The sequence below is a fragment of the Callorhinus ursinus genome, unplaced genomic scaffold (assembly GCF_003265705.2).
Source record: "Callorhinus ursinus isolate GAN/ISIS: 27379988/994484 unplaced genomic scaffold, GSC_fseal_2.0 scaffold11, whole genome shotgun sequence".
Taxonomy (NCBI): Eukaryota; Metazoa; Chordata; class Mammalia; order Carnivora; family Otariidae; genus Callorhinus; species Callorhinus ursinus.
The window spans coordinates 55,003,737-55,029,760 of NW_027397073.1; the positions used below are offsets into that span (position 1 = coordinate 55,003,737).

General features: G+C 42.1%; 1 protein-coding gene and 1 long non-coding RNA gene across 15 annotated transcripts in view; one reads left to right on the forward strand and one right to left on the reverse strand.

Annotated features, from left to right (window-relative positions):
• EPB41L3 (erythrocyte membrane protein band 4.1 like 3) overlaps positions 1-26,024 on the reverse strand; it is a 182,409-nt gene that overhangs the window by 143,895 nt on the left and 12,490 nt on the right. Inside the window, exon 1 of one of the 14 annotated variants that reach the window (XM_073898477.1) lies at positions 6,560-6,726. The exons of 12 other annotated variants lie outside the window; for them this stretch is intronic. The gene's annotated coding sequence lies outside the window, so the exon portion shown is untranslated. Of the gene's footprint in view, positions 1-3,462; positions 3,598-6,559; positions 6,727-26,024 lie in introns of those variants that run through there. One more of the 14 variants, XM_073898478.1, reaches the window with a different exon arrangement.
• LOC141373754 (uncharacterized) lies at positions 3,654-11,295 on the forward strand. The gene is made up of 3 exons (XR_012380078.1): positions 3,654-3,827; positions 10,924-10,987; positions 11,186-11,295. It is a non-coding gene; the product is annotated as an uncharacterized lncRNA (long non-coding RNA).

The window sequence follows — 26,024 nt, forward strand, 5'->3', positions numbered from 1 at the left end:
TTTTTGTTTTTCAGTATTTTAGAATATATTTTACTTCATTTTATTATTATTTTTTATATATTATTTTTAGAGGAGTTGGGAAAAGTAGAAGGAGAGGGAGAGAGAGAATCTTAAGCAGGCTCCATGCCCAGTAGGGAGCCCAACACTGGGTTCAATCTCATGATGCGGAGATCATGACCCGAGCTGAAATCAAGAGTTGGACGCTTAACCGACTGAGCCACCCAGGTGCCCCTAGAACATATTTTAAAGTAAGCATGCAAAATTTTTTAATATCTAAAAAAACAAAGATGTTTTAATTGGAAGGATAAATAAGCAGCATGGAAATCTTCCCATCTTCCATATATCTAATCTTCCACTCTAAACAGCCCCAGAACAACTAATCTCCAACTGAATGTGACCACAAAAAATATATGGAGTTGTCAAAATACCAATCACAGAGAGGAGAAATCATTACAATCAATTTCTGAAAAATTCTGGATTAGGCCATTAACAAAAGATCATCTATCTCCAGACTCCTATTCTTCCAATACATCCTACATTCATCACCAGATAAACACTCTTCTTTCCTACTCAATTACCTTCATTGGCTCCCTACTATCTAGTAAAGTCCAAAATACCCTTTCGTCTCATATCCCAAAACCTTCCACAAGCAGGCCCCACACTTCCTCCTTTGACTTGTCTCCTACTGCTCCCTAGTGTAAAGGCTACATTCCAGCTAAATTTAGGCCTGTTGACCTCCAGAGTACCAGGACTAATCTCAATCAAAGTCCAACCATCTTCCAAGGACCAAAATAGAATACAAAGACCATTCAATAGATGTGTGCTATCAAGTAATGCACATAAGAAACATAATTACTGGGGCACCTGGGTGGCGCAGCTGGGTGTCTGACTCTTGGTTTCGCTCAGGTCATGATCTTGGGGTAGTGAGATCAAGCCCTTCACTCAGCTCAAGGAGTGTGCTTGAGATTCTCTCTTACCCTCTCCTTCTGCCCCTCTCGCCGCCTGTGTGCACTTTCTCTCTTTAAATAATTCTTTTTAATCTTAAAAAAATAATTACAAATACACAGAATGGGCCATATAAATCAGCACTGATTATAAAATATTCTTTATAAAAAAAATTTGCACATCCAAGTGACAAACCATATTCCATAAAATTCATGACACCATTCACTGTAAGAGACACAGCACTCTGCCAATCAAGCTATGACTCATACATCAGAATTTTTCTTTCCTAGTTAAAGAACTCTTAGATTTATTTAGGTAGTCTATGCATAAATAAATACACAGAAACAAAATAATTTGGCCGAGGTCAGACTCCGACTCCTCTGAATTGCAGGCCAACTCAGTTATCACTGTCCATGCTTTCCCACAGTGCCATCCCCTACGCATCTTTATTGGTGAGGCACCATTTCTTGCAAATGCCCATTACTACTCCACGGTGTTCTTCCAATCTCCAATTTTGGATGCATGCAATCAGTGGCCTGCTTTCTCTCTGCCACATGGCTGAGAGCAACTGTAAGTCATATCCCTAACTCACACGTGTTAAAATGCAAAAATATAAGTTTGTTATAGAAACGAGGACACTGGGGTTTGCACAAAGACACAGAGACACTCACTGTTTGAGAATGTAAGCACTATGTACAAAAATGACCAAAGAGGAGAGATGTACAACAGAAAATAGTTTCTCTTTTTAGTCCGACGTCAGGATCCATATCATCCCCCAGCCCTAATCCATTTTCAGCTTTTGTCACACACCAGTCCAATCCCTCTCATCTTCTGAGAATTCCCTCTCTATGATGTCCTCCATGACACCAATTAGAGCCGGCAGGAAAGGAAGCAGGCCGGCCTCCTGCAGATCTTCCCTTAAAGAAGCCACTCTTGTTTCTCTAGGTGCAGTATTTTCTTCTGATATGGCAAAACCTCCAGAACCTCCCTCATTCAAGCTATGGGCAGAATAGCAAGCTTGTTATGAAGAGGATCATGCCATTAAAAATAATGACTGCAGACACGGGTCCAGTAATTCTCATTTTTAAATGGAGCAGCAGTGCCTTTGAAGCCTTTTCAAATATTTCTTGTAGTGAAGCATAAGTTACAAATGGCCTCATTTTTCATTCAAGTCCATAAATATTTACTCAATGCTATAAGTGTTTAGACCTGTACTTGGTTTGGGGATGAAACTCCAAGAAAAATAAGTTCCCACTCACATCATGCACTCACTCACTCAGTAAAACTGGAGAGAAAAATAAACACACGAAGCAGTTAAATATTGCATTTTTTCCTAGGTCCAGTACAGACCTTTCTGCTGTTTTTTTTTTTTTAAGTTTGTAAGGAAGAGCTGTAAGAACAATGTATCAAAATGTCAGCAATCTAAAAATTAAGTTGTCAGCTTTTTCTCTGCACTGCAAATTACAAAAGAATTAGAGGTTTGGTGCTAATAGAAGCTTACAATTCTAAAGTGTGCAATTTAACCAATCACCGCAAGGTCTAAAAATGCAATTCCGAAGACATATCCACCAAGTGATCTGCAATTTCAACTTCTCTACTTGTGTCATTCTTCCCATTTTCCCCCCTTGCTTTGGAAATTGTTCTGGAAGCACTACACAGTGAAGAACTGCCCAGAGCCTCTACATGCATAATACACTCACATGAAAAAAATGATAGTCATCTTGACCAAGGAGGTACAGAAAAGACAATGAAGATCTGCAGCTATTCCATGAGTCTTCACTTCTTCATGTTCATGCCACATTACATGCAGAAATCAAAACGTGAAATGTACTTTACAGTTTCAGAATTTCAGACTTCCTTTTGTAATTTATTCAATACTAATTCGGGTGAAACATGCCTGTGATCATCTGTGCACTAGAAATCTAAGTTAGGATTAAAATGTTAAATTATAAAATAATTTGTGAACAATTTAAATGGAAACCAATTACCCCAAATCACTGCAGATTATCTTGTAAACTTGTGAGATCTCTAGCTTTTTCCATCATTACCAATTGCCAATTGCAATCACATCACTCAAAAATAAATCGGAAAGAACACTGCCTACCCAGAAAACACACTATCTTTATAGACAACACATACTTTTAAAAGACAATACTAATTATCTAAACCAAAAATTTAGCAAGAATGCTATTTTAGTACAAAGAATAGTAAAAAAATATGTGTAGTAAAATAATAGTAATAATATTAATATTATTATAATAAAATAATAGTAATAGTAAAAAAAATGGCTCTGTGCATAAACAAAAATATAGACTCATTTTCTTGCTCTCTGGATAATTTTTTAAATGGCCCTTTTTAAAGATTACATATAGTGTTTTCCCCAATAAAAGGGAAATTCAGTGATTTCTACTATTTCACACACACACAAAAAAAACCCCTCTTCTTCCTTGATCTATGAAACACACTCTCCTACGCAGCCTTGAATTCACATCTACCTTCCCATCCTCCAAACAATACCTTATGGTGCAGTTCAACTTGCGAAAGGAGAGTCTCGTTCATTTATCAGGCAAAGTTAAAGCCAGCAAGATGCTTCAGACCGTCTGGTTTTGCCTGCCCCACCCTTGTTTCCTTTGAGCCATAGTGATGTCACAACACCAGGCAGGGCAATGACTTCACTGCTCCGGTCCTTGCTTCTGAGCACACAATTCTTTGCTGCCAAGGCAAATCAAATGACAGCAGAACCCTCCAAGAGTGCCTGACGAATTCCCAACAAATTAGCAGCTAGCAAGCCTTTTGAAAGAAATAGATGCAGCAATTGCACCACTAAAGATCTCTCTAAATGGAGTGGTACTAAAGATGAATTTGATTCATGGTTTTCAATAGTAAGTCTATATCCCATAATAAAGCTGACATTCAGGACAGAACGGTGTCTGGATACTTGGAAGACACTATGGGAACCAAAGATGTCCAGGACAGTCAAGTAAATAAGTAATCTCTCTCTTCATTATAGCCAAATTCTCACAAATTCTCTCTCTCAAATGTACAGTTTTCGGCTTACTCCTGAATGAAGTTCTACTTCACCAAGGAGGACGTGAATTCTAATTTGTGAATTTTAAGACTTTTTTAAAGCACTAACTTAAAAGATGAATATGTATATTACAACATGTAAGACCATACCCTGGACAAAAAGTTCCTGCCATATTTAATCCAACATAGAGTAAATCCAGAAAAGATTCACAAACTGATGACAATATTTCATCTCTCAGTACATGAACGGTTGCTTGTCTTGTATCTGGGCAGCCCCTTAATGCATTCGACCAACCAGTTCTAAAAAAAAACCAATGTATACATAAAATAGTTTCTAATCAAGTAAAAAAAAAAAAATCCCTGGTCTCCTATTTCAACACAATTCAAAGTTGGCCAAAGTCCAAACCCTGTACAAGAACTGGCAAAAACTGCCTCTAACCTAAAATCACATTCATGAAGAAATGACTTGAAAATTAAATGTAAATACTTTGCTGAGACACTGACCTTTGACCTGTATCTTCTTGATCCTTCACCTAAAAGGGGTTCACAAATTAAATAATGTGGCTATTTTTATTACTGATAAATCATTCACAAAACATGTTCTTTTTGCAAAAAAGTATTTGTCTGAAGTGGATTAGCTAACTGAACTTTATGCAGTACCTTGTGCCTCTGATATATCTTGCTTTTGTAAACCACCAAAAAATTATAACGCAAATAGAACAGTATTCAGTATTCAGAGATTTTTTCATCAGTGCCTTGTGAAATTAACAAATTAGAGTTACTGTTTCTCAATCTCAGTTTATTTCCTCTCACAATTATTCTAACTGAAGTTTGGAAAAGTTTGAAACCAAAATTAAGATGCATTTTTAAAAGACCCTGTTAGAGCCAAGATATAAATCGCCTCCCCATTCCCCAGAGTTTACTCAAGCTTGAGGTGCTCCCCTTTCTTAATGGGGCTTTTTTTGCTTAATTTGCAGTAATTGATGCTGGATCCAGAGCTCCCAGATAGAAGTGGAATTTTATAATTTTGGGTTTCTTGAGACTTTAAATATCAGAGTAAGACCCCCAAAAGAATGTTTTTAGCACTTAGCGTGATGACTCTTCTACTAGGGATGTTGATGCTTCCAAGGGAAACTCCAGGACACCTGGCTGCCTCTGAGAGCCTAAAATGGGCCCCCAAAAAGGTCAGGCAGGATATCTGCAAAAGCAGTTCTGCAGGACTGCAAGACTAATGTAAAAACACTGAAACACCAACTTAAACACGTAATGGAAGCACTGCATTAGCAGGACCGCCTGGCCCTCTCAGGATTTCCCAGCCCAGCCTCCACACGTAATTAATACCACATGTTTTCTTTATCATTCTGTTTGTTCTTCAACAATCTCTTCCCAGCTTTAACCCTGGGCTGCAACTGGAGAAGAAAACCCTAGAAAACTTTGGATCCGTAAATATAAAACCCCAAAAGGAAAGACTGCTCCCACTGCAAGGGACCAGTTACAATTTACTAGGTAACCACACCCACCGCATTGCAGAAGCCATGAACTTGGCGGGGGTTGGAGGGGAGAGGGGAAAGGGGGAGGGGAAGAAGTAGGGCGAGATGAGAGGGGAAAGCCGAGAAAACGAGCCACCGCGGCAGGAGCGGGGAAACACCCGCCTGGAATTGGCCGACACCACGACTCCCGCGGTCCGATGGCCCGGCCTCCCCACCCCCACGCGCCGCAAAGCCGCCCTCGCAGACACCTCCCGAGGCAGCTCGCAGCCCCGCGGGCGCCAGGTGAGCAGTGCCGCTCCCGGTCCCTCCGCCTCCCCGCGCTCCGGCTCCCCTGCGGGGGGCCAAGGGAGCGCAGGCTGGGGCGAGGGACGCCGCAGGTGCGGGGCCAGGAGCAACCTCTCTAAGACGCTCCCTCCTCCTCCCCAGTTCTGGGAAGCAGACAAGTTACATAAAAGCGGCCGAACCGCTGCCGGGCCGGGATGCTTTATGGCGAGCGCACCTTACCGGCCCCGCGCCGCGCCCGGCAGCCGGGAAGACCCCGCAGCCGCGGCCCCTCCCGCCCGGCGGCCACCGGCCCCGGGCGGCGCCGCAGTGTCGCCCCCGGTCCCCCGCCACTCCCTGCGCAGCCCGCCTCGCCCTCGCCCTCGCCCCCGGCCCAGGGGTAACTTAAAACATGGCGCCCCAAACGGGGGATTTGGGCAAATTGGCACTGAAGGGACGCGGGGGCCGCGCCGCCCCTCCCGGCCAGGGCTCCGGGGAAGGCCCCCAGGCCGGAGGCCGATGCTCTGGCTCCGCGCGCCGGCCCAGCCGATGCTGCAGCGCTGCGGGCGGGCGGAGCGGGCACGTCCCCGGTGGGGGGCGCAGCGCACCGGCTTGGCCCGGCCCCGCGGGGGTCCCGGCCGGAGGGCGGGCGGGTCCTAGGGCCCGGCCGGGTGTTGGGCTCCCGTGGTTCGGTCGGCCGTGCGGCGCCGGAGCCACGCGTCAGCCGCGCACCGCGCGCGCCTAGCCCCCGGCCTCCCGCTAGTCCTCCGCGCCTCGCAAACCGGAGACCCCCTCGGACCCCCTCCCCCCTCCGCTCCGGCTGCCAGAAAAGTTACCTCGGCTGGGCAGGCAGCCCGCGCGCCGCGGCGTGGGGACGAGGCTCGGGCGGGCGTCCTCCCGGCTGTGCGCAGGAGGCTCGGGCGTGGGGAGGAAGCCGCAGACGCGGGCTGCTCGCCGCCGCTCCCCGCCCCCCTTTGCAGGCGGCTCGGAGGCTCCGCGGAGCTGCGGCGGGGGCACACGCCCAGAGCCGGCGCAGAGAAAGCCAACCCCGTCCTGCCGTCGCCTCCCAGCTGCGGGGGAGGGGGCCACCGCAGCACTTCAGGACAGTTAGGTTGTAACAGGCTTCTTCATCCTGGCGCAGGGTCTGGCTCGGGGACAACGCCTCGAGACCGTTGCCAATAGCATTAGCCTTTGGATGTCCACTTTAGATTACAGCTCAGACTTTCTGTCCCCTTCCTCATGCCTCCCAGACACCCCCTGTAAGGGGGAGGGGGCGAGGGTGTTCCTGGCTACCAGGTGAGTAATTTACTGGCTCAGGGGCTGCAGTGGTTTTTTGTTTTTTTCTTTTTTAAAGAAAAAACTAATCAAATTGGCGGCGTCTTGCGCAGGGTGGGTGTTCAAGAAATATCAAGTTAGTAGGGAACACCTGAATTAAAGGTTGAAGGAAGAGGTTTCCTGTCTTTCGGCAGCCCCTTCCTTCCCATTTTCTCTTTCCTCCCCACCATCAAGATCCAAAGTTACAGGTGGTCTCCCAAGCTTCCCAGTCTATCAGGGGAGTAAGTCATTATTGATCAGGCTTTCAGCTGAAATGGGGGGGGTGCGCTCACGCTCCTGATTTACAGGTGAAAGGTGAAATTATTCCAGGTCATGTCACAATAAGCTCTAATCAAGTAACCAACTCATATATTAAAATGTTTAAGGCCCTCTTTAAATAGTCCTGGTCACCCTTTCAGGAGCTCAGCCACTCACTTAAGGTGGCAGGATGGATTCACAAAAATAATTGCATTTACTACTGGGTGCCAAAGATGTGGTGCAGAATAGGTGGCAGAGATTAGTAGGCTGGGTCTGTCAATGAAACCTCTGGAGGTGGGGAGACTTGGCCTGGGTTTTTAGGACAGGGCAAAGGCAAGAGAAAAGGGGAGGGGGCGTTTTTCTGGTTGCATGGGAGAGAAAATTGGAAAATCATGGTTACTATTGTTACTATGGAGTTTGTGAACCTGTATTCAGTAGAAGTTGTGCAGCTTTGGGAAATTTTAAGCAAGAAAACGTGGCTGAAGTTTTGTTAAAGGAAAAATAATGTGGTGACTCAGAGAATGGAGGGGCAAATACAAGGAGCTGATATAGGAAGGGACTGTGGCATTGTTCCAAGTACCACAGGTAACAAGGACCTGAACTGTCATGTGACAGATAGTGGTGATAGTTCAAATACTGGAAGACAGATTTGTGATTACCTATATTAATTTTCTGTCGGGCCACAGGAGTATTACAGACATATATACACATCTCACTTTTGTACCTATATGGCTGTGTGTGTGTCATATAAGATCTGTGAATGCAGAAAGGGTTTTTTTCCTTGTTTGTGTGCACACTTAAACACTCTCCTTTAAAAGTGGACTTGAACAAACTGTATTGTTTACAACAAACACTAAGCTGGCATTATCATTTCAGACACAGATGGCTTCATATTTTCATTCATTTTATTGCCATATTTTTGCTACTTTTTTTAATTGAAAGCAAACTGTTTTCTCCCTGATTCACGAATCTTAATCTTTCTGGTGATGGAGAAAATCAGCAAAAATGTACAGATGTCTATTTTCTTGGGAGAAAATGTTAGAATACTAAGTATTATTTTTTACAAGTTAGAAGTACCTCGCTAATTATCTGAATATTTCATGAATTCAAAATTTGGAGTAAAAACCATACTGCTTCATAGTTTAATAGTAAATCTGGGAAGTAATTACTACGAAAATCTTTGGGCTTGACCAAGGCTTTCAGTTCTTCTTTTTTGATTTTCCTGGCACAGATATGGAGAAAAAGAAATGCCAGATAAAAACTTGTGAGCAGCACAGAGCTCTACCAGTAACGTGCTTGCATCTCTGTAATAAATCCTTTTCCTTCTACCTTATTAATATCATGCAGGAGTCTCTCGTCGTCAGCTCAGTCTCCCACGGTGCCTCACTGAGTACACTGCAAGCCAAGCACGGAACATTTTCACTAAATGAATGGATGTTGGCTAATGAACTAAGTTGTCACTATATTTGAGAGTTGAGTTTCCTCGTGTATAAAATAAGACATTAATTCCGAAATTCCTTGTGCTTCAAAAGTACTAGGGGTCTATAAAATAAAAAGACATTTTCACATCTCTACCTGCTGAGTAAAAGCAATAATGAAAAACCTTTTTAACTCTTATCAGGAAATTTAATTATGAACTTTTCTACATGGAAAAGAGAAGGAAAATAACAAAATTAAGTAGAAGGCAAGGTGATGATCCCATTACAGTTGGATTTGCTTTCTTTCATAAAGACTAATTCCTCCCTGCATTCCTCTCACTAACAAAAATGAAGCCTCCTATAGCCCCAGAGAATTCTTTATTCTTACCAGTACAAAACCCCTTCTGGTGCTTTCTCAGTAAGTTACAGAAAAGTAGTCCTTGGGTCGAGGGAATGCTTTTCACCCAGTCCTAGAGCCAGTGCAGAGTGAACCCAGTTCATCAGATTTCTAGTTTACTATTATCTACATGGCAAATACTGAAATAATCCATGATACGTGGGGAAGGATTCCATGACTCCAGCCTAGGTCTCACGATGCCCTTTCTGGTCTCAACCACCATCCTAAGGCTTACCTTACAACATTATTCTTATTTATGGGCTTTCTGAAATTATTCTGTTGTATACAAAATATATTACTGAAGGCTAACAAGCCATCTAGAATTCTAGCCATGGTACAGAGAAAGGGAGCATAGCTAACTTCTGGTAAGATAATGCATGTGTGGAACTTCATCCCAAACCATAGAGACAGGATGTCCCCCAAACCTCCACCGAACCCCAAGTGCCAACAGCGTACTGACTCATTGATACTGGTACTCTGCTACCTATAGAGCAACATAATTCCAGCCTGATAGCCAAGGCAAAAGCAGAATTTGCAGATTGTGTCTTGTCAGCCTCATCGACAAGACTCCAGAAAGAAATGGTGGAGAATCCGGCCAGTGAATACATCGGAACTTTGCCTTTCAGCGTCAGCATTAGAAGAATATGAAAGCCTAGCCAAACCCTACAAAGGTGGCTACCCTAATAGGCATGCAACACTCATTTGCCCTCTTTGACAACCTCAGACTACTGTCACATAAAGCAGTGTGATCTTTTTAAAAATGTCCATATTCTCCAGTACTTTAAGTTGACTGTTTTTCAGCCTAAGATGCCTTAGTAAGATGTTACCAACACTTGGAGTAACTAGTTGAGGCATCTTGTATGTTCAGGATCACATCAGGCACCTCCATTGCATATCAAGTCCTTGAAATCAGGACACCAAGTCTTTCGCCACGGCCTTATGGGGACCATAAGTAAGAGAAATACGGAGATGAATGCTTAATTCAAAAGTAGCAAGCTTATTCTTAAGAAATAAAAATGTGTTTAAGAGTTTCTAGGGCTTGAGAATACTGTCATGTTTATAGCTCATTAAGGCTTCCAGATGCTCTCTTCATTCAGGGTTTGTATACATCATTTCAGGGGTGTGCATACATGCAGAGCACAGATGCAAAATGAAGTAAAAAACCACCCATAATTATAAATGCAGCATAAAATGTACAAAAATACGTACACATGAGAGGGAACAAGTTTAGACATGCCTACACATCATTTTAAAAAATCATTCCTATTCATCAGAATCTCCTATTTGCCTCCTTTCTAGGTTATACTCTGGTAAAAATACAGGTCATAAAGGTGGGGCCAATACATAGTGTATAAATTCCACTGTATTAAAATATACACTTAGTGGGTTTTTTAAAAAATTTTTCCATTTCAAGTATATTTTAGAAATCTCAGCACTTTTAAATAGAATAATTTTTAAAAAATTAAGGTTATTCTAATCCTCAGTTCTTTATAAAGTTTAAATGCTCAATTATCTTCTCCCCTTGAGTAAAAATAGAAATCCATTAAGACTATTTTATATTTGGCCAGTTTATATATAATGGCAAAATACAAAGAATGGAAGTTAGTAATCTATAAAATTACTAAATTCAAATCCCAAACTGTTCACCATCTGAGACCACAGTGATATCCCAAACATGATCAGTACTGGGTTTTACTAAGACACTTAACATTTCAATCACTTTCCCCCAAAAGACATAAAATAAATGCCAGCAAGCCTCTCTCCTATAAAGTTGTAAATAATCCTAACCAGCTATTATATTTTGTTTTAACAGCAATCAACAAGAAAGAGCTGAAGGAAAAAAAAAAAAAAGAATTAGCTGAAGAAGAAAAAAATGGGTAATAAGACACATTCAGATGTCTGGTTTATTAACTCTCTCTTCAGGCAAACATGCCATAGTTAACCTATAAACTAAAATGGACAGCTATGACTACACCAAAAAAACTGTCAGCTTTGCTTCTTAATTTGATCCCTACTTTCCAGCACTTTTTTTTCTCTCTTTCTAATTACCTCACTGTACTTGCTTACTTTAACAGTGTGCGTACAACCTGCAAATGGGATTCCACCCTAGTCCACAGCTTCCAGAATGTTCTGGGAATCAGAATACCATCTAGAATATCTGTGTTCCTTGTAATAAATCTTGGCATTTAATAAGTCAAAGCCATTTTGTTAAAAAGCTTCCTCTATTGACTCTTTTCCTGTTCAAGATGTTTATCAGGAACTTGGAAGTGCAAGGTGGGCTTATCTGCAGATGATACAAATCTGAGAAGGATGGCAGGGTTTCTCAACCCAGGTTGTTTGTAAAGAGCTTAAATTTTATATTTCCATGTCAACAATAATCTTGGAAAGTGATACAAGTATTCACACAAGTATTCACACCATTTACATCAGAATCACTCACAGTGCTTGTTTATATAACCCATTCTTGGGGTCCAGCCCTAAACTAAGCAAATCAGAACCTCTGGGGTCCAGAGAGCAGGCACTTTTAACAAGGTCCCCAGGATCCAGGAGACCAGTGTACAACAATAATCCCCCAGGGAACAAAGTTAGTGTACTCAGAATCTTGTCTCGTAGAAGTTGGAACAGAGACAAGTGGTAGGAGGTTAGCCTCATTCAGCCATATAGGTAGCAGAACTAAAGGGAGTCTACACTACAAGTCAGTACACATCTTGCAAGAAGAGTTATTGCTTGGATCCTGTCGTATGCATCAATTTGCAACAGCAGTTCATTAGCAGTAAGTATAGTAATAAATAACAATGAAAGATTGTTCTGTACCCATTTCCAGCAATAATTGGATTAGATGCCCATTTACTGAAGATGGCAGTAAAACTACAACTCTGACCTTAATTTCCAAGTGCACAAAACATCTTTACAAAGTTGCCAAGGGATGTCTCATTAAAACAGGAAATGGAGAACTAATTGCTGGCAGTTTGGTTAAGTGTGAGATTTGACAATCTCAAACCCTGCAAATAGAGACTTTATTAATATCTTTTGGTATAACATACATATGCAAACAGACGCCCCCTTAGATGAGGAATTTTGTTCAGAAAAATATCATTAATCCCATTGAATTAATGATAACTTTATTGTAAGGGTCTTACATTTTTCATATGGATTTGTAAGGTTCTTTTAATTTTATAGTTGATAAGATCTATAAGCATGAAAAAATGTTATTCCAGCACTATGTCTACATATATTTAAGTAGCAAGACAACATGGGGGCATCAGAAATAGTTTCTTTGGTTAAAAGGATGTTAAAGAACGAGATTTCAGCTCAATAAAAGGACTGCTATTGTAATATGGACCCGGTTGTCTTATGGGTAGTAGGCTCTCTACCTAGAATGTTCAAGGAGATACCATAATGTCAGTATGGCCCCAGAGGAGAGTCCTCTATCAGGTGGGCACTTAGACAATGTCATATTAAAAATTGTGTCCAACTCTGAGATCAAATTGCTTTCCATGTGTTTGCCACTCAGGAACCAGGAATTGTCCACAATTCTTCACTGTTGAGGTAGAAACTCAAACGTTGACTTCATTAAGATACACTGATAGATGTATATTTACATGTTACAGAATAGCCCAGAAAACTTCTTTGTTATAGGTTGAGATTGATTTGTCATTGGCTTAGTGCTTTTTCTCTGTAAATCTGATGACAATATCCACTCCTATTCCCCTCCCACATGTTTCTCTGATCCATCAGTCCAATCTACTTGTCCCACCCTTGCTCATCAGACCTTTCTTATCTCTGAGCCAGGTTTTACTGAGTGGCCTTAGGTGGCTGAGAATGATGTTGAGTCAAGGTATAAAGATTCTGAATAGGAAACCATTATATTTGCAAGTCTTTTCCTAAATTTTTTCCAGGTGTTCCAATGCCCATTTCCAAATTATTCCACTGTTCAACAAAATCAAGCAGGCATACACCTACTGTATTACATATATGTTCATGAACACCCTTAGAGCCCAATGAACAGAGTACTAGATGATAAAATCATTATGTGGCCTTGGGCAAATTTTAGCTATTCTTGTTATCAATATCCATTGAAATACTTCCATTTTCTGTTTTACTAGAATAACATGATGGTTCTCAACCATGGCTGTACATTAGAAGAATCACTTAAGGGAACACTTAAAAAAACTGCAACTCAAGGTCAGCATCATGCCTGGGTGATAGATCTATATGGGGTTATTATTATAATTCTCTTTACTCTGTATACATTTGCATATTAAAATATAATTTTAAAATGCTGATGCTTGAGATCTATCCCAATCCAATTAGATCACAACCTTTAGAAAGAGGCCCAGGTATCAGTATTTGGTGACCTTTTCCAAGTGGTTTTTATGTGTAGGTAGAGTGGAAGAACAGGAGTACAAATCACAAAACTGAACGTTAATAATTCCTCAAAAGCAAGATGCCGTAAGAGTAAATGTTAATAGAATTAATATAAATTCTTAATAAAAACCAATTAATAGATATTGACTACCTATTTATATCCTTAAAAAAAAATTGCCTCAAGTACTTGATAGCAGCCGTTGGATTAAGCATGCGTGCACCCATAATCCTCTATAACGCTAGCTGGTGTTTGAACACACGTTTGGTTTCCTGGGCAGTGCCCGCCATCAGATTTGTTGGTACTCACACTCCTTAGGGGAAGCCTATTACTGTAGCTGGCTGCCCACTTCATTGTAATGTGTCAATAAAATGATGGCATATTTAACAACAGGCATAAAGAACTCATAACACACTAAATATCATGACTAGGATTTCAACAACTCTTCAAACACTCCAGAGGAAAAAATATCATTCATGGTTTTATTCCAAGTTCTTGTGTGAGATAGAGAAAATACACATACGCACTCAGGTTTATCTTAGGTAATAAATAATAGAAGGTCCCAGCATGTACTTTTTGATGAAACAGTTAAAAATACTTGAAAAAATTAGAGGGGGTCTCTAGGGAATCATGTCTAAATAAATATAATCTTAATGTTTTATGAATGGGAGCTAGCGATTCCCCCCCCGGGGGGTGGGGTTCAGGCACTGAGATATGACATCATGGTGCCCAGCCCAGGGATCATTATTTCTATTCAGAGTCAAAATGTATTGATCATTTACTTTGTGCAAGGAGCTGTTTTACGAGCCTTTGTTCTGTGAGACTACCTCATTTTACCATCACAAGAACTTTGTGAGATAGATTCTATGATCACCCCTATTTTACAGAATGGGGAAATGAGGCAGAAGCAGGTTCAACAATGTGTTCCAGGAGACACAATGACTGGTAGAGCTATAGGATGGTCTGGGGTGATCTGATTCCTCAGCTGGACATGGAAGATCTCTCACTAGAGAGCCACACACACACACACATTTTTTTTGGCTTTCAAGAATAGTAATTTTACAGTACAATAGTGCACCGCAACGAGCAAACATTGCATCAGCTCGGACGTCGGAATAGCACTGAGTTAAGGAATGACTTTCCATTACCATGGGCATTTTAGAGAACTAAAAAGTCTCTAAGAATACTAATATAGAAAAAATACTCAGGTCATTTATAAGTTTAAGAAGCCACTAAAAGAACTTAGGGCAAATGCTAATAAAATCATCATTATTATTATTAATTTTTCTTTAATACACTGTGTGCCACACATTTTTAAGTGCTTCATACATATATTTTCTCTTTCTCCTCACAGTTTTATGAGGCAGGAACTCTCATGATCCCCATTTTAGAGAGGATAAACCTGAGGCAGCTGAGCCGCTAACTAACTTGTCCCTGGTCACACATCCGGGACCAATTTTACTCTGCAGCCTGTGCTCTTAACCACAATGCTAAGTTGTTCTTATACAATTCCATATGTTCAGTTGGAATTTCCTCTACAGGAAAGGAAATATTACATTTAAAAAGTGGTAGCATGCGTGGAATCCTTATATAGATATGTATCTATTTTACTAGGAAGACTATTCTACTACCGTTTACAACTTGAGAAGAAGACCAAAGGGGAATGTTCTGACCCACTGGTAAATCCTAGTGGCCCCACCTTCAACATATATCCAGAATATGACCACTTCCCTTCACAACTGCCACTAGCATTCTGGTGTAAGCCATCACCATCCCCCCGCCTGGTTCCTCCAACAGCCTCATCACATTTCTCTCTTCTGCCACCATGAGTCCTTTCTAGTCATTGTCCAGACGAGTGTTGTGATCCTACTAGAACCAGCCAGGTCACATCAGTCACATATGTTCAAAACCCCCACAGGCCTCCGGACCTGCATCATCCGGCCTCAGGGCATCTGACCCCACCATTTGGGCACATCTCCCAGCCATACTCCCTGTCTCTCTCACTCTGGTCTTGCAGGTCCTCAGACAAGCCGGGCTTCTCTCACGCTAACATCCCCATCTCCTTCACGTGTGCTCGTATGTCACCTTCTCCAAGGGGCCTACCCTGATAATCTTATTAAACCTGTGACCGGGCTATGAGTGCCTGGGTGGCTCAGTTGGTTAAGCGACTGCCTTCGGCTCAGGGTCATGATCCTGGAGTTCCAGGATCGAGTCCCGCATCGGGTTCCCTGCTCAGCAGGGAGTCTCTGCTTCTCCCTCTGACCCTCTTCCCTCTCGTGCTCTCTCTCATTCTCTCTCTCTCTCTCAAATAAATAAAATCTTTACAAAAAAAAACAAAACCTGTGACTGGGCTACCCCAGCACTCCTACCCCCTTATCACCTAACATACCTGTCAATTCCTTATTTATCATGTTTATTGTCTGTCTTCTGCCATTCAATTAAGTCCCACAAAGGCAGGGGTTCCGGGCTCCTATTGACTGGTGACCCCGCTACCTAGAGTGGTGCCTCGCAGAGGGAAAGCATTCATTGTACCTTTGTTGGATGAAAGGATGAGAAAAGCAGCAGGGATTATAAAATGTGAGAATCTGAGAAAATACAGAATTGAGGAGTTAGGTGCCCAGGATTGGGATGAGACACCAGAAGGAAGATATTCAGAAGGAAGAAACTATAAGAACGGTGGGCCTATGGTAAAAGAATGTGCCTCATTCTATGCAGTATACCTCCCCCACAGCCACTGGTGGAACTGATTTGGGCAAAATCTCCCAACCACCCTAAAGGACTCCCCAGCCTCACCCCTGATCCAACACAGATGATGCCAGCTGGGTGCATCTCCCACCACGTCCTCAGAGATGAAACAATGGTAAAGCCACCCCTCCCAAAATGCCACTGGGTCATTTCTTAACATCAGGGTGGATTTAACCAGCACTCATCTTCTCGGGACAAAAGAAAATATGACAGGATCCAAGCAGGACCCTCTTTAGTCATCTGCACAAACAATGAAATTGACCACTGTGGCGGAAAATGTCAGATCAACCGAAGCAGAAGTGTCCAGGCTAATATTATTTTTCATATCAATGGTTGCCATGGTGATACTTATAAAGATTTAGCAACAATCAGGCAGTGAATTTAAGAGGCTGCTGGAGGAAAAGAAGTTGTAACGTACCCTCTGTCTTCACAAATCACTCTCATTCCACTTGTGCCCAATAAATGGCTCACTTCTTTTGATTGCACTTGGCATGCCCATGAAAGATGAGTTTTCGACTCTGTAATTTCAAGCTTGAAGCCCGTACTGTGTTTTTCCATTTGGTCTGCATTAAGGATTTATTCAGTGTTTCATGGTGGCTTTCCAAGGTCACCAGGCCATTCCCTCATCTGCCAAGAATGTCTCCTCATCCCCAGCCTCTTCCTCTGCCAGAGCACCCAAGTTCTAAGGCCTCCCACCGCCTGGAAGGAGTGTCTGTGTATGTACCATTGCCAACTTTATGCAACAGCCATAATATAAACAAATTTTAGGAGACAGAATATCTAAACTACTCCCTCCAACCCCACTGCTAGACTGCAAGCCCTGTGAGGGTGCAAATTATCTCTTACTCATATTTGTATGTCCCAGAATGAGTAGCATGGCACATTAATCTTTAAAAAAAAAAATGAAAAAATCCCTAGCGCTAGGTACTAGAGAGCTTAGTGAATGACACCACCAATCTTCAGTCATGGAAGTTAGAAACCCTGGTATCTTCCTGGCACCTTAACTTTCCTTCAACCCCTTTATCAGATCTATTACCAAGTCCTTTGCCTTCTACCTTAATCTCCCGGATCTATCCACATTGCTTCCTCCTTGCCCTCTGTTCTATAATAAATTCTTGTCTGGTCTCTAATCCAGCCTCACCTCCCCCACCTCACTCCATGCCCTGCCCAGACATGGGGATGTGGGACATGCGTAAACTCTCAGAGATGTAAGACCAAGGCTGTGGTCCCCTGCTTAGCACACTCCCTTCCCACTGTTCCCAGGGTGAGGACAACAGCTTCTTAGTGCAGCTTCAACACCCTGAGTTCTCTCCAGGATCCTGAACCAGACCCCTCCCCCTGCTCTGGGCAGACTGGTAACCTTTCCACTGCCTAGATAGGTCACATATCCTCATTAGGGGCTCTGGCGGTAACAGTCCCTCTGTGTCCCAGCACCGCTCCACTGCAGGTATGCACTGCGTGTGAGTGATTATTGGAGGAACCCCCATCTCCCTTCATGAGACTGAGGACTGGGGTTGCTTCTGCTCATTAGTGTGTCCCCAGGTAGCACACCATCTGGCATGCAGGAGACACTCGGTGAACTTTTATGAAAAATAAACACCCGTGGACTGTCATCACTGGAACCAGTACCATCCATAATACTTAGGCATCTGCCTACACAGGTGGTGGTGAAGGGCTCTCTACATTTGCGTGATACAAGGGAAAAGGAAAAGCATAGACCCCAACTCAACAAGGCTTTTCTGGCCTTGGACACTTAAGTAAGGTTCGCGGAGGGCACTCAAATATTTATCTGTTTTATTTGTGAACATGGACTGAGGAGAAACAAAAACCTTGCCATTTTCCTAGCAGTGTGGCTGGAGCAGGGACATCTGACACCAGAAATGCTATCAGTATGGGAGGGAGAATGACCCAACTGTCCCTCAGAACAGAGCATCAGCCTCTGGACTTCACCACTAGGTCTTGTTTGCTCTCTGGATGTCAGTGATTAATCCTGTTAGAGAAATTAAAGGGCAGAAAAATGAGACTTTTTCTACATCAGACAGCAGGGATGGGTTGAGGGAAAGCCAGGCAGACTGGGAGTCTCTCTGTCTGCCCAAGGCCCCACGTGGGGGACCGAGTGTGAGGCCTGGAGTCAGCGCACTGGCTCTTCGGTGCGCCAGCGCCCGAACCTTGGCTTGGGCTGCGTTGCTTCATCTCCATTTATCTGCTTTCTCATCTCTAAACTGAATGACTAAACCTGCTTCAAGGACTATTGAGAGGATTAAATGAAATAATTGATTTAAATAGCACTTAGTGAGCCTAAGTGTCATATGATGGTGTTGCAGTTAGGAGGGCAGCTCACAATAATACAGTTGGCCACTGTCCTCAGCTGCTGCCGCCCCGTGGGCCCTGAGGCCTCCTCCCTCCATCTCGCCTCAGGGGACTCCAGGATGCAGAAGCTGAGCAGGGGTGCCCTTGGAGAACCAGACCACTTGACAAAGTGAAGGAGGATGGCTCTCAACCCTGGGGGGCAGGAAGGGGGGGTGGTGAACATATAAATCCCCTTCACAGATGGGCTGGGAAAGAAGCATCCAGGAGCCCTTAACAGCTTATCAGCTGGGGCTGCTGACTTGGTTACCCTGCCCGATGGAAATGGCACAAGTGCAGGAACCCACATCTGCTCGAAGGGAACAGACCTCATATTTTTAAATAAAGAACATCTGTGTTAACATGTGTGCTGGTCCTAATATTTTTTTTTTCATTCCAGTCTTGCAGCCATTGCTAGAAGCATTTTTTAAGGCACTCATTTGAGAAGTTCTTTGAAGAGCATACACCTTATTATTTGGGAATCACTTCAAAAACTGCAAGTACTCATGTTGTCGAAGATGGATTGGGCTTTTTGAAGGAGACAAGATGATTTCGCACAGGTTAATGAATAAGGGGGTCGGCCAGAGACAGAGTCATCGGGTGTCAAAAACAAACCAAAAGAAAACCCTGAGTTTTAACTATAAACACACTCCACAGAATTCTTAGAATAGTTTAACGTGCTAATTTGGAAGGAAGTTTCCAAAGTACTTCCAAAAAGATCTTGAGCAACAGAACCATCTCCACCCACAAAAATAACTGTCATTTATTGAGTGCTTACTATCTGCCAGGCACTCTTCTTGACACACATTCTATCACTCCGGATTCAAAATATCCTTAAGTCTATTATACCCAACTTACAGATGAGAGGTTAGGTAACTGCCCACGGTCATAACCAGGTAAACAGTAGAACTGTACTTATCTGCATAGAGGTATTTATTGGAATATCTCTCCTTTCCAAAAAGTTAGCATTCCTTTGAATGAATGCACTCTGATATATTTGGGTTTTTTGAAATTTATCATAATACTCAAGCTTCTCTTAATCGATACAAAAACAGAACACTGCCACAGATATGCAGGATCAATGGGACCTGGGGCCTAAACCACTAGGAACAGGGCTTTGCAAATGTACAGAAATCCCCAGTGCCTAGGAGAACCATTATGAGACCCTTTCAAATAGGAAGCAGAAATGAGCCTCATAAAAACCTGGAAATGAGCAACAGATAATGGCATTCGTATCCAGATACCGTTATGCTTATGTGGAGAATTTAAGCTGGTGATACATAGAATAATTATGTATTATATTTAATTATATAAAAGCTGCCCAGTCTAGGTGTTTAAGAGCTGAGTTTAAACCTGGTTCTGGAATCCGCTGGCTGTGTAGTGAGTTATCCTTCAAGGCCTCAGTATCTTAGCTGCAAAGGGGGGATGACCACATCACCCTCTTTATGGGGTCACACAAGACTCAAATACATATGTTAAGCTATTCCAGTTGTGCCCAGCATGTAATAAGCACATTATAAATGTTAGATATTATTAGGGGCACCTGGGTGACTCAGTGACTTAAGTGTCTGACTCTGGCTCAGGTCATGATCTCAGGGTCCTGGGATCGAGCCCCGTGTGGGGCTCCTTGCTCAACGGGGAGCCTGCTTCTCCCTCTCCCTCTGCCATTCCCCCCACTTGTGCTCTCTGGCTCTCTCTGTCAAATAAATAAAATCTTTTTAAAATTTTTAAAAATGTTAGCTATTATTATTAATATTTGTGTACAAATACATTAATTTTCTAAGGGTCATTATCTGGGAGAGGGCACAGCAGGACAGAGACATTCATATTCCACAAGTGCTCTTAGTCTTTGACAGTGGTGCTTTAATTCAACTAGACTACATCAGGTATGAGTTTTTTGAGCTTTAGGAGGATTTTCCTTGCCAACATTACACAGTGTCTGAAATTAATTAGTAGTTGCTAAAGTGGAAAGCTTCCAGGATCATTTCTGTATAATCCCTCAAAAAAAGAATAATTTGGCATAGACTCCTTATGAAGATGAATAAACACTTTTTTTTTCCTGTAGAGAACTTTGTGATCTTCAAAATATTTGCCTACAGTTTTATTTTTATGACATGAGGCAGCCACAGTCTAAATTTGCAGATCAATAGAATAGATGATAATGTTTTCCACCATGGAATGTTCTCATATCATTAAGTCTGGACTTATTAACAGCCCTATTTACAAATTAATGAAGAGGGGAATTTTCCCTGGTTTCCTAATTTAGAATGCCGATTTCATACAAAACGAGAGAGACAACGTGATGGGGACCCTGGAGTATGTACCAGCAGTGGGAAGTGTCTGCTTTTGCCACCAGAGCCCTGCCTTTGCCCCTATCTTACAATGAGAATGAGGCCAGAGGTTCTGGCCTCTGTATGAGGTTCTGCTGGGGCTTTCTGTAAATTCCTAGCTAACTCAATAGCCACCAGAGGTAGAACCCCAAAGGCAGAGCTTCACAGCCCCAATGCAAAAAAATGGCAACTGGGTATGATTAACATACTACAGTTTATCCAGACGTTGAGTGTATTACGGATGAAATAGGCTTTTGTCCAATTACCTGGGAAGCCAACCACTAGAATAGTCTTTTCTGTGGGACAATGTCTGCTGAGTTCCAAATAATCAATCTGCAAATGAACTTCTGGATGTAAGTGTTTATAAATTCATGGTTATTTGGTTTAATTTGAAACCCTCTTGCAGCTCATGCCAATCATGCAGCTTTTACTTGGTTACCTCTCCAGGAAAACCTGTGAAGACTAAACAGACTTACTGATGGTTTTATTACTATCTCAGATTCTTTATATGTGATCTAAATAAAATATTTTTCATCTGCCACATAACTGACAGCTTTTCTAGTAAGACCAGAGAAAATTCATTATACTGTACCTGTATTATTACAATGTTTCTTATATTTAAAATTTTGCCTCTATGGGCTTTAAAGCATGGATATGTTAGTTAGCCTAACTTTACATCAATGTTTCTTTTCATCTTATTTTGATCTTTGCCTCAAACACTCTGATACCATCCCAATGTGAAAATATATGTACCTCCACTGGCCTTCCCCAAAATGCTCCTCTCCCTACAAATCCTCCCAGAATCTATGCACTGGATTAGGTTTTTCTGCAACTCTGAGTTACAGAGATGCTGAAAGTAATCTAAGGTGTTTGTATAAATGGGCAATAGAAAAATGGAAATAGCACAAGAGCTGATTAAAGCTAAATTTAAAATTAGATGGGTTCCCTTGATTAATGGCATAGCAACAGTGATGACTGACGGGTGGAGAACATCCCAATCCACACTAATCTAGATTCCAGAGCTCTGAGAGTGAAGAACTCTCATCCCTACCTTAAAATTAATTTTTCAGAAAAAGCTCCCCCAGAGAAACATTTAGAAAGACTAAACAATTCTGGCAGCACGATCTTCCTGATAAGAGTAACTTTGTAATTTTAACTTTTTCAAACCTAATTCACTCTGTAGGAACAGACAGCCAGTTACTGAACTAAGGCGGGCCTCAGGTAAAGTACAAGTTCATCTAAATAGGGGAATTAAGCACACAGATCCTAAAAGTTCTAGAGAACACTGCAGGATGCCCTGCTGCACCATTCCAAAAATCTACATTTGTTCGGGTACACTGATCAGGAAAAGGAACATCTGCACATTTATTGAAAGGAAATTAAATGGCAGGCGTCGTTATGTGACTTGAATGTTACATTCTACACTTTACATAGTAATTTCCAAGACTTTATATTGGAGGGAAAAGAAAAACAGAGAACTTACTATCTTCTGTGGCTTTCTTAGGGCCATACAAGGCAAATCCTTCACAAGAAGTGCCGAGCTTCTGAAAGGCCAGTGGTAGACTGAATGAGATGTCCAATGAGAAATTTTATTTTTCAATTGTGATACATGGTTATAAACAACTTTTTAAAAATTTGCTTCATGTGTTAGCCTGGAGCATCCTATAGCACTAGAGGGGGTTGGGGTGCATAGAAAGAACACAGAAGCCAATCTGAACGGGCTCCTGATGGCCACAGCTAGAAACATTTAAGTAAAACATTAAATAAGGATAGTATTGGATTATAACCCAAAGAATAAAGTAAATATCTATGAGACTATATTGCCATAAATAAATGACTGGATAAATAAATAAAAGGAGGAAAAGGAACAACTGTGCTTTACAGAAGAATTCCAACTCATGATTGTAGGATGAACGAAGGAAATAGAAAACTCACCATTACAGAACCACAGGAATAATTGCTACAGCCAGGATTCCCTAGAGAATGTTCAAGTTAGTGGGTGAAAGTGTAAGTCGCATGGTTTCAAAATATCTCTCCCCAGATGTTTCTTAACTACAAAAAAAAAAAAAGTTAAATCTCCAGCAGAGAAACTACCTTAACCAAGAAAGTTGACATCATCAGTAACAAGTCACATAGCTGTGAGCCTGCACAGAGAGGCACGTCACCTATGTGGATTCTCCCCCAAAATGCATAACCCCAATCCAATCATAGGGAAACAGGAGAAAAGCCCAAATCGAGGGGCATTCTACATATCACCTGATGCATTACCCTTTAAAAGTGTCAGCGCCAAGAAACACAAGATTAGGGCACTAAGAAGCTCCCAGCAAGTCAACTAACATACAAGGGGGGGATCTCAGAATGGATCCTGGAACAGAAAAAGGACATTGGTTGGAAAATTGCTAAATATAAACAAAGTCTGTGGTTTATAGTATTGTGCCAATGTCAGTTTCTTAGTGTTGATCATTATCCCACGCCTATGTAAGTTGTTAAACTCAGGGGTAGCTGGGTGGGGGCTATCCTCTCTGTATTACTGTTACGACTCATCTGTTCAGTTGAAAATCACTTCAAAATAAAAAGTTAAAAACCACATAAATCAGGCCGCCTAGGTGGCTCAGTCATTAAGCCTCTGCCTTTGGCTCAGGTCATGATCTCAGGGTCCTGGGATCGAGCCCCGCATCGGGCTCCCTGCTCCACGGGAGGCCTGCTTTTCCCTCTCCCACTCCCCCTGCTTGTGTTCCCTCTCTCGCTGTGTCTCTCTCTGTCAAATAAATAAATAAAATATTTTAAGAAAACACATAAATGATTGAAAAATTGCTTAGCTGCTGGCTTTATATCCAAACTGAGTTGTATCTTGAAGGATGAACAGAAGTTAAACAATGACAATGAGGACACCTTGATCTTCCTAGCCAGCATGGTGATCTTTAATAGATGTTCTTAAGTTCATTGACTTGCTAACCTTCCTTGTGTATCTAGAAATCTTATATTCCTTTCTAGGAGAATAGAAAGCCCTTGCCCATCACAGAACAGGAATTAGATCTCTTACACAATCATCAAGCACTGAAAGCTGTAAATAGGAGCCAGTAAATCTACACAGAATCAGCAAATGTTAGAGGCCACTGTGCCCCTTTACTGATCAATGACCCCCTCACCCTTTAAAGCCCTCTTGGCGAGGCAAAAACCCAGCGTTGGCTTTTGGACAAGAGTCAGGTTTGCCCCCAGGTGGCCAGCCTCCTGAATAAAGCTCATATTCCTTTCCAGTCAACACTCGTCTCTTAAGTATTGGCCCTTCTGGTGATGCGCAGCTGAACTTTGGATTCAGTTACAAAAATGGGGAACATAGCCAACTTAGATAAAAGAAGAATGAATTGTATGACCTAGTTCCATTTCTCACTCAACCAATTATGGGCTGTGTGACCTTGGGCAAGTTACTCAATTTCTCTAAAGCTCAGTTTCTTCATCAATAAGGGACAAGGCAGGATACCCACCTCATGGAGCTGGAAAGAATAACTAAATGAAATAAACCATACAAGGAGAGTAATATGCCTGGCATATTATACAAACCCAGTCAGTGTTAACCATGCTGATGGCGATGATGGCAACAACACTGGAAATGATGATGATGAACAGCCTATGACTGGCCACTTGCACAAATCTTCTCCCTCCATAAAGCCTACAGAAGTTGTCAAAGCTCTGGCCTGCAAACTACCAATGTGGATTCTTTCAGACACCCCATGATACCTTCCTGGCCCTGTTCCTACCGTTTTGTTAGATGTTTATTGAGCACTCACTGTGTGACTTTGTACTTCATTAGTGTAGCAAAAACAGATAAAAGAGAGCTGGTCTCTGGCTTTGGGAAAAATAGACATGTTCCTGTCTAATGGGAGAACACACATGAACAAATCATTTAATACAGGGAACGCTCTGCTGGAGGTAGGCCAAGGTACTACTACAAGAGCATCTAACACAGCCTGAGCTGAGTGTTTCTGGATGAACAGGAGCTTAGACAGCAAAGAAGGATGGATGAGGGTGGGGAAGGGGATTCCAGGCAGAAGGAATAACTGAATTAGAAAAGGCACAGGATCCTTGAAATAGGCAGGAGTATGGGGAACTCTGTGAAAAGAGAAGATGGGAAAAAACTGAACAGAGGCAGGTAAGGCCTAAGTGACTGATGACTGTGTATATCAAGGTAAGTCCTTGATTTTAACCTGTGGGCGATGGTTAGTAGTGAGGGGAGCGACACGGTTAGATTTGTATTTTAGAGTTATTGTTCTGACGACATGTGGGAGAAAGGACTGAAGAGACAGAGGGTGGGTTAGTGTCAGGGCCACCAAGGAGAAGAGTTTTGCTATCCTTTAAGCAAGAAATAATAACTATTGATACTAATAAATCAGTTATTATTCTTAAATTAAGTAATTAGCAGGGCACTAATAGTGGGGATGGAAAAAATGAGAGGGACTTAGATATGCAGAAAAAAAACCTGGCAGGAGTTGATGTTCCATTTCTTTTTTTTTTAATTTAATTTTATTATGTTAGTCAACATACATCATTAGTTTTTTATTTTATTTTATTTTAAAGATTTTATTTATTTATTTGAGAGAGAGAATGAGAGAGAATGAGAGAGAGAGAGAGAGAGAGCACATGAGAGAGGGGAGGGTCAGAGGGAGAAGCAGAGTCCCTGCCAAGCCAGGGAACCCGAAGCAGGATTCGATCCCAGGACTCCAGGATCATGACCTGAGCCAAAGGCAGTCACTTAACCAACTGAGCCACCCAGGCACCCTACATCATTACTTTTTTATGTAGTGTTCCATGATCCATTGTTTGTGCATAACACCTAGTGCTCCACGCAGAATGTGCCCTCTTTAATACCCATCACCAGGCTAACACATCCCCCCACCCCCTCCCCTCTAAAACCCTCAGTTTGTTTCTCAGAGTCCATAGTCTCTCATGGTTCGTCTCCCCCTCTGATTTCCCCCCTTCATTTTTCCCTTCCTACTATCTTCCTTTTTTTTTTAACATATAATGTATTATTTCTTTCAGAGGTACAGGTCTGTGATTCGTCAGTCTTACACAATTCACAGTGCTCACCATATCACATACCCTCCCCAATGTCCATCACCCAGCCACCCC